The following is a 14,600-nucleotide window of genomic DNA, read 5'->3' as shown; positions in this document are numbered from 1 at the left end:
TTGGAGACACATTGAGATTAGTGGCCTTGACTTAAGTGAAATTACTTTGAATTTCTTTGTTTTCTCCAGCTATGTTTTCTGGTTAAGTAGGGTACAGAATATGTGGATATCTAGATTTAACAAGGGTGGCCCTTGCCAAGTCAATACAATTGAGGACTTTGGACCTTATTTGGAGGTTCCTAGAGAGCCACTAAAGGTGTGAACAGAGAAGATTTGAGTGTCAGAAAGGTGACTCTAGCTCGGTGTGTGTTTAAGTGTGTGTGTGTGTGTGTGTGTATGAGAAAGGCTTATTGAGGAACAGTAGTTTAGTGCAATAGTACCCTTGATCAAACACTTACATAGACCCATTAATAGTGTGCTTAGACAACAGCTCAGGAACAGAGGGTCTTTTCCAGCATTTTCTGCACACTTACTATATATAACAGGTTCCAGGAGGGCATAATAAATCAAGCAAGATTTTGCCTTCTCAAAACTCTGTTGGATTTAGATGGTTTGTGTAATAAGGCTGTGGTTTTTCCTGTGGTCATGTATGGATGTGAGAGTTGGACTGTGAAGAAGGCTGAGCGCTGAAGAATTGATGCTTTTGAACTGTGGTGTTGGAGAAGACTCTTGAGAGTCCCTTGGACTGCAAGGAGATCCAACCAGTGCATTCTGAAGGAGATCAGCCCTGGGATTTCTTTGGAAGGAATGATGCTAAAGCTGAAACTCCAGTACTTTGGCCACCTCATGCGAAGAGTTGACTCATTGGAAAAGACTGATGCTGGGAGGGATTGGGGGCAGGAGGATAAGGGGACGACAGAGGATGAGATGGCTGGATGGCATCACTGACTAGATGGACGTGAGTTTGAGTGAACTCCAGGAGTTGGTGATGGACAGGGAGGCCTGGCATGCTGCGATTCATGGGGTCGCAAAGAGTCGGACACGACTGAGCGACTGAACTGAAGAGGGAAGGGGTGATAAACACTCAGGTAGAAATCAGGCAAGCCCTCCCAGAGGAGGTGACTTTTCAAATGAGCTTTGAGGGGGGAGGCCCTGAGGCAGGGAAGATAATTTTAGGCAGGAGGAATAACAGGAACCCAGTCAACAGAGGCAAGATGTACCACTGGAACAAATGCTGCCTGATGAGAGATGGGGGGCGATGAGGCTCTTTTCCCATTAATCAGCAACTAAATAGAACTAAGGCATTCTCTGTATTTCCTGACAAGGATAAGATATCTGGGCCTGGAACTGCAGCAAGAATCGTTTGAAAGGAAAGTGAAGCTTTTTTTAATGGTAATTTTTTTTTTTTTAAACATAAAAAGTAACTACATGGGGCTACTCTTGGGATTTGTGTTGTTAATATAATCTGCTCACTTAAGAACAGTGTGAAGGGGACTTCCCTGGTGGTGTAGTGGTTGAAACTCTGTGCTTCCAATACAGAGGGGCATGGGTTTGATCCCTGGTCAGGGAACTAAGATCTGCCTGCCATATGGCCAAACAAAAAACAGTGTCAAGTTAAAAATGCCTTATCTAGCCTTTTCTGGTAATTCTGTCTGTCACAGAAGGCTCTTAGAAGTCAACCTTTATCACTTGCTTTTAGCACATTAAGTTAAATGATTTTAAAGTCCTTCTGTATCCTAAGACATGCTTTTGAAATAAACTGTCGTTTCTAAAGATTTTTAAGAATGCAGAGTTATGACCCTGGTTCATGAATTGTTTTGTGTAGCTTGAATGAAATAAGGCATATATATGGTTAATACAGAGCTCAGCATCGCAGCCAGGAGTAAATGTTAAGTTTTCTCCCTTAATCCCAGCTTTATTTCCTTCACATTTACCATTCTTTGCTCTCTTAAGTCATCTTGTTTCCTGAACACTTATGTTCTAGACCCATCCTCTCTTCTCAGGACTCCAGAATTGTCGTGGTCCATGCGTGGGTTGGAAAAAAATTTCCAGACATTAGAATGAGAGGGAAATAAAGTTTATTAGAGTGGGAGATGCTGTTAGAACAGTGGGCCAGCTCAAGCGAGAACTGACGTAGAACAGGGGTCCTTAGTCTACATTTATACCCAGGGTACAAGGAGTGGGATAGGGGTCTTGTGGGTCATTTGCTGATTGGATGAGGCACATATACTGGGTGGGGAAAAGAGTAAGGCAAATACCTTCTCCCTTTGAGGTAGGAGGGGAGGCAGGTTGTACGGCTCAGGAGGATCTGAAATCCATTAACAGTTACAACATGGGGGAGAAAGGACAATAAGGGTCTGGTTTTTCCATATCTGCATTCCAAGACTCTCCTTGGTTTTATCTGCTCTTTCGTCTTTGGGTCACCGCAAGAATCAGGTGAGACATGCACATAAATAACCACCAAACAGGGAGAGTGTCAGTTTAGCATCTTGTATGCTGCGATTCATGGGGTCGCAGAGAGTCGGACATGACTGAGTGACTGAACTGAACTGAACTGAGGGGAACAAAACTTTTCACCCCAAAATGTGTCTCTTTGGTTTGAGGATTCTTTGGGGTCGATTATTTTTAAGAAACAAATCCTCAGGAAGAACTTTTTACCTTGTCCCCTTACCTGCCAACAGGGCCTATTCCAGGAAAAACAATTATCATCATAGAAAAGTATAACGTGAACTAGGTGTGGTAGACTGGGGGAACTCAGCAAGGCCTGTTTGATTGAGGTTCTCTCTGGATCCCGCTGTGCCTGTGTGCCTGTGTGCTCAGTTGGTCTGACTCTTTGCAACCCTTTGGACTGTTAGCCCACCAGATTCCTCTGTCCATGAGATTCTTCAGGCAAGAATACTGGAGTGGGTTGCCATGCCCTCCTCAAGGGGATCTTCCTGACCTAAGGATCAAACCCGGGGATCATACCCACATTTTTTTTGTCTCCTGCATTGGCAGGTGGATTCTTTACCACTAAGCCACCTGGGAAATCTGCATGACTAAACAAGTGTTTATCAGACATTTGCTCATTTTCTTCTTCCTGTAAATTTTCCTTTCTTGCCTTTGAAGTCTCAAACCCTTTACCTCCTTCTTCTCTGGGACAGTATACAAGCTTCATCCTGCCTAATTTTTCCTTGGACCTCATATTCTCATGTTAATTTTGTACGTATATAATTAAATTTTATGTTCTCCTATAATTTGTCTCATGACAATTTAATTCCTGACCTCTAGAAGAACCTAGGAGACTGGAGAAAAGGTTTTTCCCCTCCCCCAAATGTATAGTGTGTGTGTGTGTGTGTGTGTGTGCATATGCGTGCGTGTGCATACATTCAGACTCTGAGGGGCTTCACTAAGCCTCTGCCTTGCACTGGAAAGGGACTCAAAGGAGCAAATTGTGGCTTCATGGATTTTTTAGAGACCAGCAACCCTTTCACCTGAGCGTGCTTCAGTCAGGCAGTAACCATCACAGTGGAAAAGGCATTCAGTTATTTATTTATTCAGCAAATATTCATAGCCACCTACCAGTACCAAGTGCTGAGTAAGAATATGAGTAAAAGCAAGGAAGTATGAGAGAGTGTGGCTCAACTGGGCAGCTGGCTGCAGGTGGCTGGCATGACTGGAGTTAAATATACTCTCAGTTTTCCTTAAGACAAACATGACAAACCGAAATCTGAGTGGGATAAGGAAGAAGTACTACAAAGCAAAGTTATGCTTGGTAAGAATTCGTCATTTTTCAGAATTAGTCAGGATGGACTGGAAGTTTCTTTTAAAAGACACATCACTTCCTTTACAGAATCACCACACTGACTAATCCATTACCATAGGGTAATGGATCCCAAACTGCTGTTCACTAGAATCATTCAGGGAGTTTTAAAAAACCTCAGACACCCAGGTCACACCAATACCAATTATTAATACATCAGAATGTTTGGGAGTGTGTACCAGGTGTCAGTATTTTTAAAGTTCTTTGCCTGATCACAATCGTAACAAAGTTCCAGAGTCACTGCCCGAGGGCATAGTCCAGTTCAGTTAAGGCACACTCTTTTGGTTCCGGTTCCACATAGTTCCTTAAATTGCGTTTGCACCTTTCTTGGGTTGGGGGCGCTGTGAGCAGGAAGAGGATGTGCTGTCACCCAATTAGGAGATCCCACTTTGCTAAGCCCATCCGCGCAGTCCACAGGGCTGCACGAGGAGTGGATTTTTGCTTTGTCATTCTGACTCTGGCGGTTTGCCCGCCCATTTAAGGGGAGGGCGTGGCTTCTCGGAGCCACTGGGAACCCGCGGACCTTTCGCTCACTTCGCTCCAGTCCCGCATTGCATCCGGAGCTGAAGGTGCTGGCACGTCCGGAGGATCGCCGGGTGTCCAAGGGCTCGCGTTCGTGTAAGCTTCGGGTTCACTGGAAACGGAGGAAGGCTGGAGCCCCCGGGCTGTGAGGTCGCCGGGCCCAGAGCATCCTCTTGCCGGATGCCTTGGCGATGCAGGGGGAAGGGAGACGTTTGAAGGCGTGTCTGAGCAGGGGTGAGGCTTCTCCAGGCGAGGGAGCTTTTTGGCGTCGGTCATTGTTTCGCCTGGGTCGGTGAAAGCTTAGCGCGTCGGTAGGTGAGACCGGCCCTCTGTCGACTGGTAGTTTCCTGTCTAGCTTTTCTTTATAGGGACGGTTTGCAGAATATTGGAGAAAAATGGGGTTTTGTATCATTTCGTAGAGCACGAGTAGGTGCAAATACGATGAATAGTTTGACAGAGCCTTGTCGGCCTTAAGCGAGTGTAACAATTTAAGGATGCCTTTCGAGTAATCTTCACACCACTGAATCTTAAGAAATTGCGAGAGGTTGGCAAATCATATGTGTCTCCGTGTGTGCAAGCGGGGAGACCACGCTCAGACTGCTGTGACTCCCCAGGCTGTTACAGGAGACAACCAAGAGGAACTGGTGCTCATTTCACTGTATCAGGCAGGGTAGGCGTTTAAAGGCTGCACTGCACTGCCGGGTTTGAATCCTGGCTCTGCTGTTGGGTAGCTTGCTTGAATTTGGGCAGGAAAGTGTTTCTGTGCCTCTTCCCTATCTGTGAAATGGACCTGATAAAACATATTATGAAACGGTAGTGGTGAAGATCCAGTATTAATACATGTAAAACACTGCAGAATCGGTCCTACTGTTATTGTTATTATCAGACTGTACTTTTGGGTGCTTGGGTGGTTTTTGTCTGATGAATGGACCTGATGTCAGGATAACCGGAGTCTATTTTTAATTCTCACTGACTCATTCTCGACCTGAGTTCACTCGTTTGTAAAACTGGACCAGTTGCACCCAGGCTGTCATGTAGGGTGTTGCTTTATTATTTCAAGGCTCTTAAATAAAAGCACCCTCAAGTGGGCAGAGTGTCCTTAATCTTGCCCCGTGGTTTCAGATTTCAAAGAAACTTTGGAAGTTGGTTTTCTACATACTTTAGCTATGCAGAGTTCAAAGGAAGATTAAGTTGGGAGGTGTTTTTAATAAAAGCTGAGATAATTGTGCCTTAGCCTTCTTTATGAGGCTTTTCTGAATTCTGGACTTGCCGGGAAAGTAGGACGTGTATTTTAGCGAGACTTGTTTATCTTAGAGTCCGGCCGGAACCCTGGGGTTTGTCGCTGGTCGCGATGCCACGTTTCCAGGCCGCGTGCAGGTGCGTGGGTCCGAGACCCGAGCCGGCGCGCGGCCGTGGTCAAGGTCAGGGCCGGGGCTGGGGCCGGGCAGTCGCCGGGGGGAGTGCAGTTGGGGACGCGGAAGCCCCGCCCTCGCCGCGCACTTCCCGCCGCGGCCCTGGGGCGGAAAGACTGACCCGCTCCGCTCTGCTTTTGTGCCACAGAGGACGGGCTGGGCCTCGAGGGAGCTCTGTCCGAACGGACCTCCAAAACCCTTGTGAAACGGAGAAAGATAGGCCACCATGGTCCGACCCTGAAGGTAGGTGGGAGACCTTAACGTCTGTTTTACCCGCCTGAACTGGGAACAAGCTCACCGAGCCGGTCGTGGTCTCAGACCCAGGGTGATTGTCAGCGAACCTCCAAATGGAGCACATCCTTAGACAAACGACGAAGAAACGCGGGCGCCTGCTCACGTGTGAATCGACGTGGATGAGACACATTTCAGAACTGGGAAGCTTGGAAGGGCAAAGGGACCTATTTTCATCTCCCTTCCTTTCTATTTCCCTCCCTCTCTTTTCCAGTATATCTAAATAACTTACTTTTTTTTTTTTTTTTAGCAGCAGTGTAAACTGCTGAAAGTGAGTTGTTTAGAGAAGTACCAAGAAAAGTGGTTCAGGGAATGGTTCTCTTTGTCCCACCCTATCATCTTCCTTTTTAATTCTCGGGGAGGGAAACCCAGAAACCCCAGGCCTAGGGGAGAGCAAACTCAAGCTCCTGGAGTGAGTTCATTTCCCTGCAGTGGTCTCTTTTCTAGCTCAGAGTTAGCCGGGTAGAACCAAAGGAAAGAAAGAAATCTTTCCTTTGGGTGGTGGTGAGCTGGTGGCAGTCCTCCCTTAGGACCATCTACTGAGGGCTGGATGGGTCATGGCCTACCTCACTGGCCCAATGCTGGCGGGCAGGATGCACCTTTGGAGGGATATGCGCCATGGATGATGTTCTATTAATACGTCAGGTGTGGGGGATACTCAGAATCTGATCACCTTGATATATCTGCTTTAATTTTTGCTGATTTTTTTTTTTTTTTTTGGTCATCCTTGTTTAATTGTATCTGTAATTTTTAAGAAATGGAACTCATACTTGACCATTGCCGTCTTAAGTAAGCTTGAGTTCTCAGTTAAGTCTAACAGCGTATTTAGATATGTTTGCCTTCAGGATGACTATAACAATTAATTTGCATTTTTATTTACTTTTTTTCTAAAAGAATCATTACCTTTTTGAAGAATGGGTATAGAAAATGGCGATAGACTCAAAGACACAGTAAATAATGAAAAATAATTGAAATAAAAAGGCTTTTGTTATTTGTTGTTTAGTCGCTCAGTCATGTCCTGCTCTTTTTGCTTCCCCATGGACTGTAGCCTGCCAGGCTCCTCTGTCAATGGGATTTCCCAGGCAAGAATACTGGAGTGGGTTGCATTGCCATTTTCTCCTCCAGGCAGTCTTCCTGACGCAGGGATCAAACCCACATCCCCCCAATCTGCATGGGCAGGCAGATTCTTTACCACTGAGCCACCCCTAAAAAGGCTTTTAGCTTGATATAAAATATATTGTGTTACTCAAACCTTTAGTTTGCAAGTAAAATGAAACAAAGTCCTATTAATATTCCTTTCTGTCTGACCTCTCTACTTGTGTCATAAATTTGCACTTAAAAAGGTGTATAGGCATTTGATCTTTGTATCAATCCTATAGATGATCTTGGCTTTAATACCAATGGGAGTAAAAAGAATGTTTATGAATTTTTTAATAAGCTTTGCACCCATTTAATTGATAAGATCTGATGTTCTCAGTTCTATATGATCATAGTTAATTTTAGCCATTTAACGAAGTGCAGTGCCATGAACGAAAAGCCTACTGCCAAATTATAATTAAAATTTAAAAAATTATTTAGCACATCTCTTCCAAGTAAACTTATCACTCTCCTTTGATTTATTTTTGGTTTTTAATGAGTACTAAAAAATGGAAGAAGACAGCTAGGTAAGGACTACTGCTTTGAAATGTTTATGAATTTGCAGCAAATTGACCACATTTGGGGCTAAATGGTAGGTCCTGAAATTCTTAGGGAAAATTGGGTTTGAGTGGAGAAAGGCATTTATTCAGTGGAGAATTGAGTGCTTATAGGATTAGTGCTAAATCCTAAAGTCCACACCTTAAAGGTTAAGGTTTCCTGCTTTAATTGCAACCTAAATAATGAAGTGGGAATTCATAAAAATGTCTGCTTTTCTTTTCTCCTTTTATACTGTTTCTTCATTTGCCTTCCTTTCCCCTCAATAAACAGCAGCAGCACCAAAACCTGCCTTGCATTTACAGTGAACTGTAGGAGACCAGGGAGTAGGGTCCTACTGGAAGGAACTGAAAAGTTTAGATGATAAAGGCTTTAAAGAAGTGCCTTTCAAAAAAACTGCAGTCACCTGGAATGCGTGGCACCCCACTCCAGTACTCTTACCTGGAGAATCCCATGGACGGAGGAGCCTGGTAGGCTGCAGTCCATGGGGTCGCTAAGAGTCTGGACACGACTGAGCGACTTCACCTTCACTTTTCACTTTCATGCATTGGAGAAGGAAATGGCAACTCACTCCAGTGTTCTTGCCTGGAGAGTCCCAGGGACGTTGGAGCCTGGTGGGCTGCCGTCTATGGGGTCACACAGAGTTGGACATGACTGAAGCGACTTAGCAGGGCTATATCTGAGGTCTTAGTCATTGAACTCTCTGGAAGGGGCTAGGTTCTGCCTTTTAATTTATTTTAAACAAGCCCCCTCAGGTAATTCTTAGGATACATATCCCGTTTTGAGATTTACTTTAATGTATGAGGTAGTTTGGTCAAGATTAGTTGCTAAATAATTAGAATTGAGGAAAACCAAACAAAAGATTATGGCTTAACACCCAAAAGGTATTTTAGTTAAATATTTTGGTATAAAGGTAAATATTTTAGTTCTTAAGAGCAAGTTTGCAAATTTTCTTACAGGAAATCTTAATGTAAATTAGCATCTCCTGGATTCCAGAGTTTTGAAACCACTTGTACAAAATGAATGCCTATTGGTGGTATTGAGAGGAAAAGCAAAGTGAGTGAAAAAGCACTTGCTGGAATAGGAAGGGCCAAACATAGTTAAGACTTAGGTAGTTTGGGAGAATAACTTGGGGAGATAAGACTAAAACTTGCAACATGGGACTTAATTTATTCCAGGCAGTAACAGGAGAGGTGACAGACACAGAGCAGTGCGTTTTGATAAAGACCCAAGTGAATTATGGAGCCGGTGTCGGGGAAGCTCAGGGGTGATAGTGTGGTGGTCAGGCTGCGGGGCCTGGGGTGGGCACTGAAATAGGCAGGTCTCCTTTCAAGCTGAACTTCTAAAGTTACCAGAAACCAGAAACTCCTGACTGAATGGACATCAGGAAATGGAGCGGTAATTTAATAACTCTTGACAGTCCACTTTCTTTCTTAATACTCTACTAAAATGAGTAGAAAACTAGATTCTCTCCTCTGAGACAGTCCCTTCTGGGGAGATTAGTAATGTCTGTGCTTTTCAGCCTAATTAAAGTTAAGGCCTAAAGAGCGTTGAAGGACTGCTTTGACCCTGGTTTCTTAAAAAGGTAAGAGGTAAGGACTAACAATGTTTAAAAGGGGCATAGATTGTTCGTACTGCAAATATATTTATCTGGTGCTGATTCTACAGTACAATTTTTAGTAGCTGTGAATCTACGGTGAGACCCAATGTCTTTTCTCACTTTAACCAAGAGATGACTCAAACCTCTTCGCTGTCCTTGTACAATGGTGTCACTGTTCTGGTCCAGGCTTCAGATTTCTTTTCGCCTTTATGTTTTGTGTTCATTCGCCAGGCCTGACTGTTTCCCGTGTAGGTGCCTTCTACCTCTGTTACCTTTTGCCCAGGCTGCTTCAGGTACTCACTGCCTTCTGCCTCTACAGTCTCTTAACTGGCTGCCCTCTTCTCTCTTCCTGCCCCTCCTGTCCCTCCTGTCCATCTGCTGCATAGTCATCTTCCTGACTGCTTGTTTGCTGCCCCTGGATCTGCATCCAGGATAAAATGTACATTTCTCAATTTGGTTTTCTGTGTTCCCCAGGGTTTGGGCTCAACCTGCTTTTCTGGTTGTCTCTTGCTCTGCTCCCTTGCCTATACTGGAAGCTCGTGGGAATACTGTTGCAGCTATAGTCCCTAACATTTCCCTTCTTTGGTCTGTTCTTTGTTTCATTTCAAAAGTCATTTTCTGACTTTTCTTCCTGCTCAGACCCATTTTTCCACCTGCCCACCTGGGTCAGAGTACAAGGCCAGATTTGCCTCTTTCCCCTCCTCTGTGCCCCCTCAGTACTCCCACAAATGAAAAGAGGAGTCCTGCCAATATCAAGAGTGAACAGCTAGACTTATTCTTAGTGCCTGTGTTTCCCAATCTGTCTTAGGATCTCATCAGATATTTAAATAAGCGTGCCTGTCAGTGAAAGTAGCTACCATGTATTGAATGTGTCTTCTGTGCTAGCTTCTAAATGCTGTGATCACTAGTTAATTTAATCCTCACAAGAGTGCTATGAAGGAGGTGGTATGATCCAGTTTTCCAGTTGACAGAGTGGAGGCCCTCAGAACTTAAGAAGTACGCCCAGATGACACAGCGGCAAAGCCAGGATGGAGCGCAGGGCTGTCTGTAAAGCTCACTGTGCTGTTCTCACACTTCTGGCACTTGGCTTTGTGTTATCTCTTTTGGGATGCATGCCTGATCTCTCGGGTGTGATTGTATGTTCATGACTCATGGCTGAGCCTATGCAAATCTTGGTATTCCTAGCATAGTTCTGGCAAATTGGCGTTGGTGTGCAGCATACCTGCAGACTGGAGTTGCGTTCCTCTGTGCCTACTACGTTGTACCTTCCTTTAGGACAAAAATGGTTTATTTTGTGTCTTCCACGTGTTGTGTTAATACCTGGTAGGCACTCAGTAAATACTTGTGGAATGAATGGTTGATGGCAGAGCCAGAGGACTGACTTTAGTGAGGGATTTAGCTATGAGGTGTCTGATTTTGTGAAAGTGGACTGTCTCTATCAGTGATTATGCCCAAAGTGGTTCAGGAGAGGTTCTAGGCAGCATATAATGCAGTTCAGACTTTTAAGGAGCTGTGTGATTGGAGCATTGTCCTCTTAAACAAGTTATGTAGCTGTGTCCAGGTCAACTGAGAAGAAAGTCACATTATGTCTATTTAGCTAATGCTTATTGAGCCCCTGTATTCTCGCTGTTGAGCTAGGCCCTGTCTTTGTCATCTGTAACATCTGTTGTGAAGTCGCTCAGTTGTGTCTTTGCAACCCCATGGACTGTAGCCTACTAGGCTCCTCCCTCCATGGGATTCTCCAGGCAAGAGTACTAGAGTGGGTTGCCATTTCCTTCTCCAGGGAATCTTCCCAACCCAGGGATTGAACCCGGGTCTCCTGCATTCCAGGCAGACACTTTAACCTCTGAGCCATAGGGCAGCGTATATATTTAAAAATACATTTGTCACCTGATGTTTGTAATATGGTTTTTTACAAAGAGTTAAGGCCACTCTGTATGACAGAGAAGTCATCTGATGGGTGACATTTACAAATGAGGAAAGTCAAACTCTGAAGAAAGCACTACTTTTAACTCTGGCCTCAAGGGCTGAGTTTTTCCAAGGCTGCCTCCTTTAGAAGCCACACACCCAGTGCTTCCCTACCCCAGTCTATCAAAATGATGTTCCTGGTCATTGCTGGCTTCTGAGATGTCCCAGGAGAGTTGATAATGGCTCTTACAATGGGAAATGTTCTCTTTTCATCTCACACCCTTGTTTATGTTAGTTGTGGGTGCTTGGCAAGTCAGCCAGTACTTGGTTTTCTGAAGTGTCAGTTAAATGTATGACTTTAAATCACAGAGCAAGGGCGGAGGTTTTATGTACTCTAAAGTATCTCAATGGGTGGGTCCAAGTTATTTTGTGGGACATGACTGTCATTTTATCTTTTATTTCAGATAACAGATAAATAAGGTAAAGCCTTATTTGAATAGAACAGTTATTCAAAGCCTCTTTTAGATACAGAGTATTTTCAAAGAAACTGCTGAAATCCATTTATAGAAAAATACACATAAAGAATTTTGCATATAATTTCAGACTCACTTTGTGGCCCAGATTTAGAGTATCTAGTAGAGTGGTTGGAGAAGGCAGTGGCACCCCACTCCAGCACTCCTGCCTGGAAAATCCCATGGACAGAGGAGCCCGTTAGGCTGCAGTCCATGGTGTCGCGAAGAGTCGGACACGACTGAGCGACTTCCCTTTGACTTTTCACTTTGCTGCATTGGAGAAGGAAGTGGCAACCCACTCCAGTGTTCTTGCCTGGAGAATCCCAGGGATGGTGGAGCCTGGTGGGCTGCCATCTATGGGGTTGCACAGAGTCGGACACAACTGAAGCGACTTAGCAGCAGCAGCAGCAGCAGTAGAGTGGTTTACCTTTCAAAGTGCTATACACAACTGTCGCCTCAGTTGTGCCCGACTCTTTGCGACCCTATGGACTACAGCCCATCAGGCTCCTCTCTCCATGGGATTCTCCAAGCAACAATACTGAAGTGGGTTGCCATGCCCTCCTCCAGGGGTTTTTCCCAGCCCAGGGATTGAACCTGCATTTTTTATGTCTCCTGAATTGACAGACGGGTTCTTTACCACTGGCGATACCTGGGAAGCTTAACTGAAGCCTTAGTAGGTTTTAAAATTTTATTTCACTGGTATTATTATAGTGAGATATATTTCTGTTTTCCTCCTATGGATTTAGCCTTTAAAACATTTTTCTGTTCCTAAAACAATATCCAGGAGTGAAGCTACTGGTTTGTTACATTTTTTTCTGTTTAGTGTTTTAATGTTTATTAAACATTTGCTACCTTTGGGATAACTGAAGATTTAAGGAACTACTCAGTAGTTGTAAATATTGTCAAATCTATTATGTAATTCTGATTCATTCAATACAGTAGCTTTATGATAGAGTAGTAGTATTTATATTTTACAGATGAGGAGACCAGAGGCTGACAGGTTAAGCAGCCTAAGGAATTGCTAATAGGTCATGACTGGACTTCCCCCATGGCTCTAGTGGTGAAGAAGCCACATGCAATGCAGGAGACACAGGAAATGTGGGTTCAATCCCTGGGTAGGGAAGATCCCCTGGAGAAGGAGATGGCAACCCACTCCAGTATTCTTGCCTGGAGAATCCCATGAACAGAGGAGACTGGTGGGCTACAGTCCATAGGGTAGAAAAGAGTAGGATATGACTGAGCACGCATGCATAACACATGATTGGAACCCAGCTTTGCCTCCTTCCACTGTCCATGGAGTTTTCAGAAGCTCATTTTAAAAACAGATACTCTGCCTTGATCATTGCAAAGTTTACCTTTAATATGAAAAGGCAAACAAAGCAAAAACATACACCTAAAAACATAGCCTTAAAGGAGATGAAAATGAAAAAGAACATGTACGTAACACCGTGCTACTCTGGCAAATCAAACTAGGCCTTCACCATATCTCTTCACAGCTTACCCTGGCAGAATGAAGGGAGAAAAACTGCGAGAAGGAACAGGAAAGTGTCAGGAGGTAGCTAATAGCAGGATATCTTTTAGCATGCAGGCAGGACTAACCCAACTGGTTCCTGGCTTGGCTCAGAGGTCTCTTAAATATCTCTTTGTTGTAGATTAATCGGGCAATAAAAACCCACTGGAAAAGATAGTGAATCCTGTATGACTTAAAATTTGACCATAGAGAGACCTGTAACACACTGTAACATTCATCCATCCTGTTATGTTTCTGTTGAACACTGAGGGTTGTGGAAGGAGCTTAAGAATGCTTGGAACGAATGAATCTGAACTCCTAGCAAAGGGACTGAACAGTAACATTGGAGAAAAATATTGAAGAAAAGAAGAAAGGAAATAGAGGCCTTAATGGAGCCTTTAGCAGCAACTCCATTCTTCACATGATCAGGGGAAATCATTAGATTTGAGATTTTTACTTTGTAGCCACATCTAAACCTTGTGCTCCCAAGGCAGATGCAAAAAGGTAGAGCATAATACAAGTGTGAGGATGCTATATGTTACCCAGGTTCTTAGGAGCAGGGATTTACAGAGAACAAATTTAGCACTGGAAATCACAACTTAATAACATAATGCTTGTCTTGATGTGTGCTGTTGCTCTGAGCAAGTTGTGTGGGCTGTTATCTCCTGAGAAATCCCTGTAAATGGTATTAGTAATACTTTATAAGTAGGTTGGGAAAATTCATTTACTTTTCTAAAGCATTTAAAAATTCTTTGATGAAAGCCTCTGTATGGAGCAAATTGGTGCTAGCCTGTTTTCCATGCTCTGAGCTAGGGGAGAATAGACACCTTAGGGTGGGAAGGTTGGCTTGTCTTTTGGAGTTCATCTATACATTGCTTTTATTGAATTTGAAATGGATATCAGAAAGTCCCCAAAATATCAGATCAGATCAGATCAGTTGCTCAGTCGTGTCCGACTCTTTGTAACCCCATGAATCGCAGCACGCCAGGCCTCCCTGTCCATCACCAACTCCTGGAGTTCACTGAGACTCACGTCCATTGAGTCAGTGATGCCATCCAGCCATCTCATCCTCTGTCGTCCCCTTCTCCTCCTTCCCCCCAAATATGGTTAACTATAAAACCAAACTTTTTAGGATTTGGAACTTGGGACTATGAGTTTTCACCAAAGATACAAAACAGGTTAAGTATTAGTTTGTACTTGGCCAGGCTTGGGGGTAAAATATAGCCCTTAGATGATCCTGGGCCCCAACTTTGTTTTCCTGTTGCTTTTTCTTCATTTCAGAGAAGAAATAAGGCTGAATTATGAAAAGCAGTTAACTTTTATTATCTATGTGTGAGATTTATTTCTTTCACTAGAAGAAGTTCATCTTTTGCTGCCAAATAAATTGCAATAGGTGCTGGAACAAAGTTTTCATCTACACTTACACATTGAAATGTGTCTACTCGAATATATCCATGTGAAAACAGCTTAG

General features: G+C 43.9%; 1 protein-coding gene across 4 annotated transcripts in view; it reads left to right on the top strand.

Moving 5' to 3' along the window:
- The first annotated feature begins 4,147 nt into the window (after window positions 1–4,147).
- The window catches only part of TXNRD1 (thioredoxin reductase 1), a 64,292-nt gene continuing 53,839 nt past the window's right edge, over window positions 4,148–14,600 (top strand). For 2 of the 4 annotated variants that reach the window (XM_055574954.1, XM_055574972.1), the window contains exons 1-2: window positions 4,161–4,300; window positions 5,765–5,859. The gene's annotated coding sequence lies outside the window, so the exon portion shown is untranslated. Of the gene's footprint in view, window positions 4,301–4,320; window positions 4,516–5,764; window positions 5,860–14,600 lie in introns of those variants that run through there. The other 2 variants (XM_055574958.1, XM_055574963.1) reach the window with 2 other exon arrangements.

Source organism: Bubalus kerabau, chromosome 1 (genome assembly GCF_029407905.1).
Source record: "Bubalus kerabau isolate K-KA32 ecotype Philippines breed swamp buffalo chromosome 1, PCC_UOA_SB_1v2, whole genome shotgun sequence".
Lineage (NCBI taxonomy): Eukaryota > Metazoa > Chordata > Mammalia > Artiodactyla > Bovidae > Bubalus > Bubalus kerabau.
This window is presented reverse-complemented; position numbering and strand designations above follow the sequence as displayed.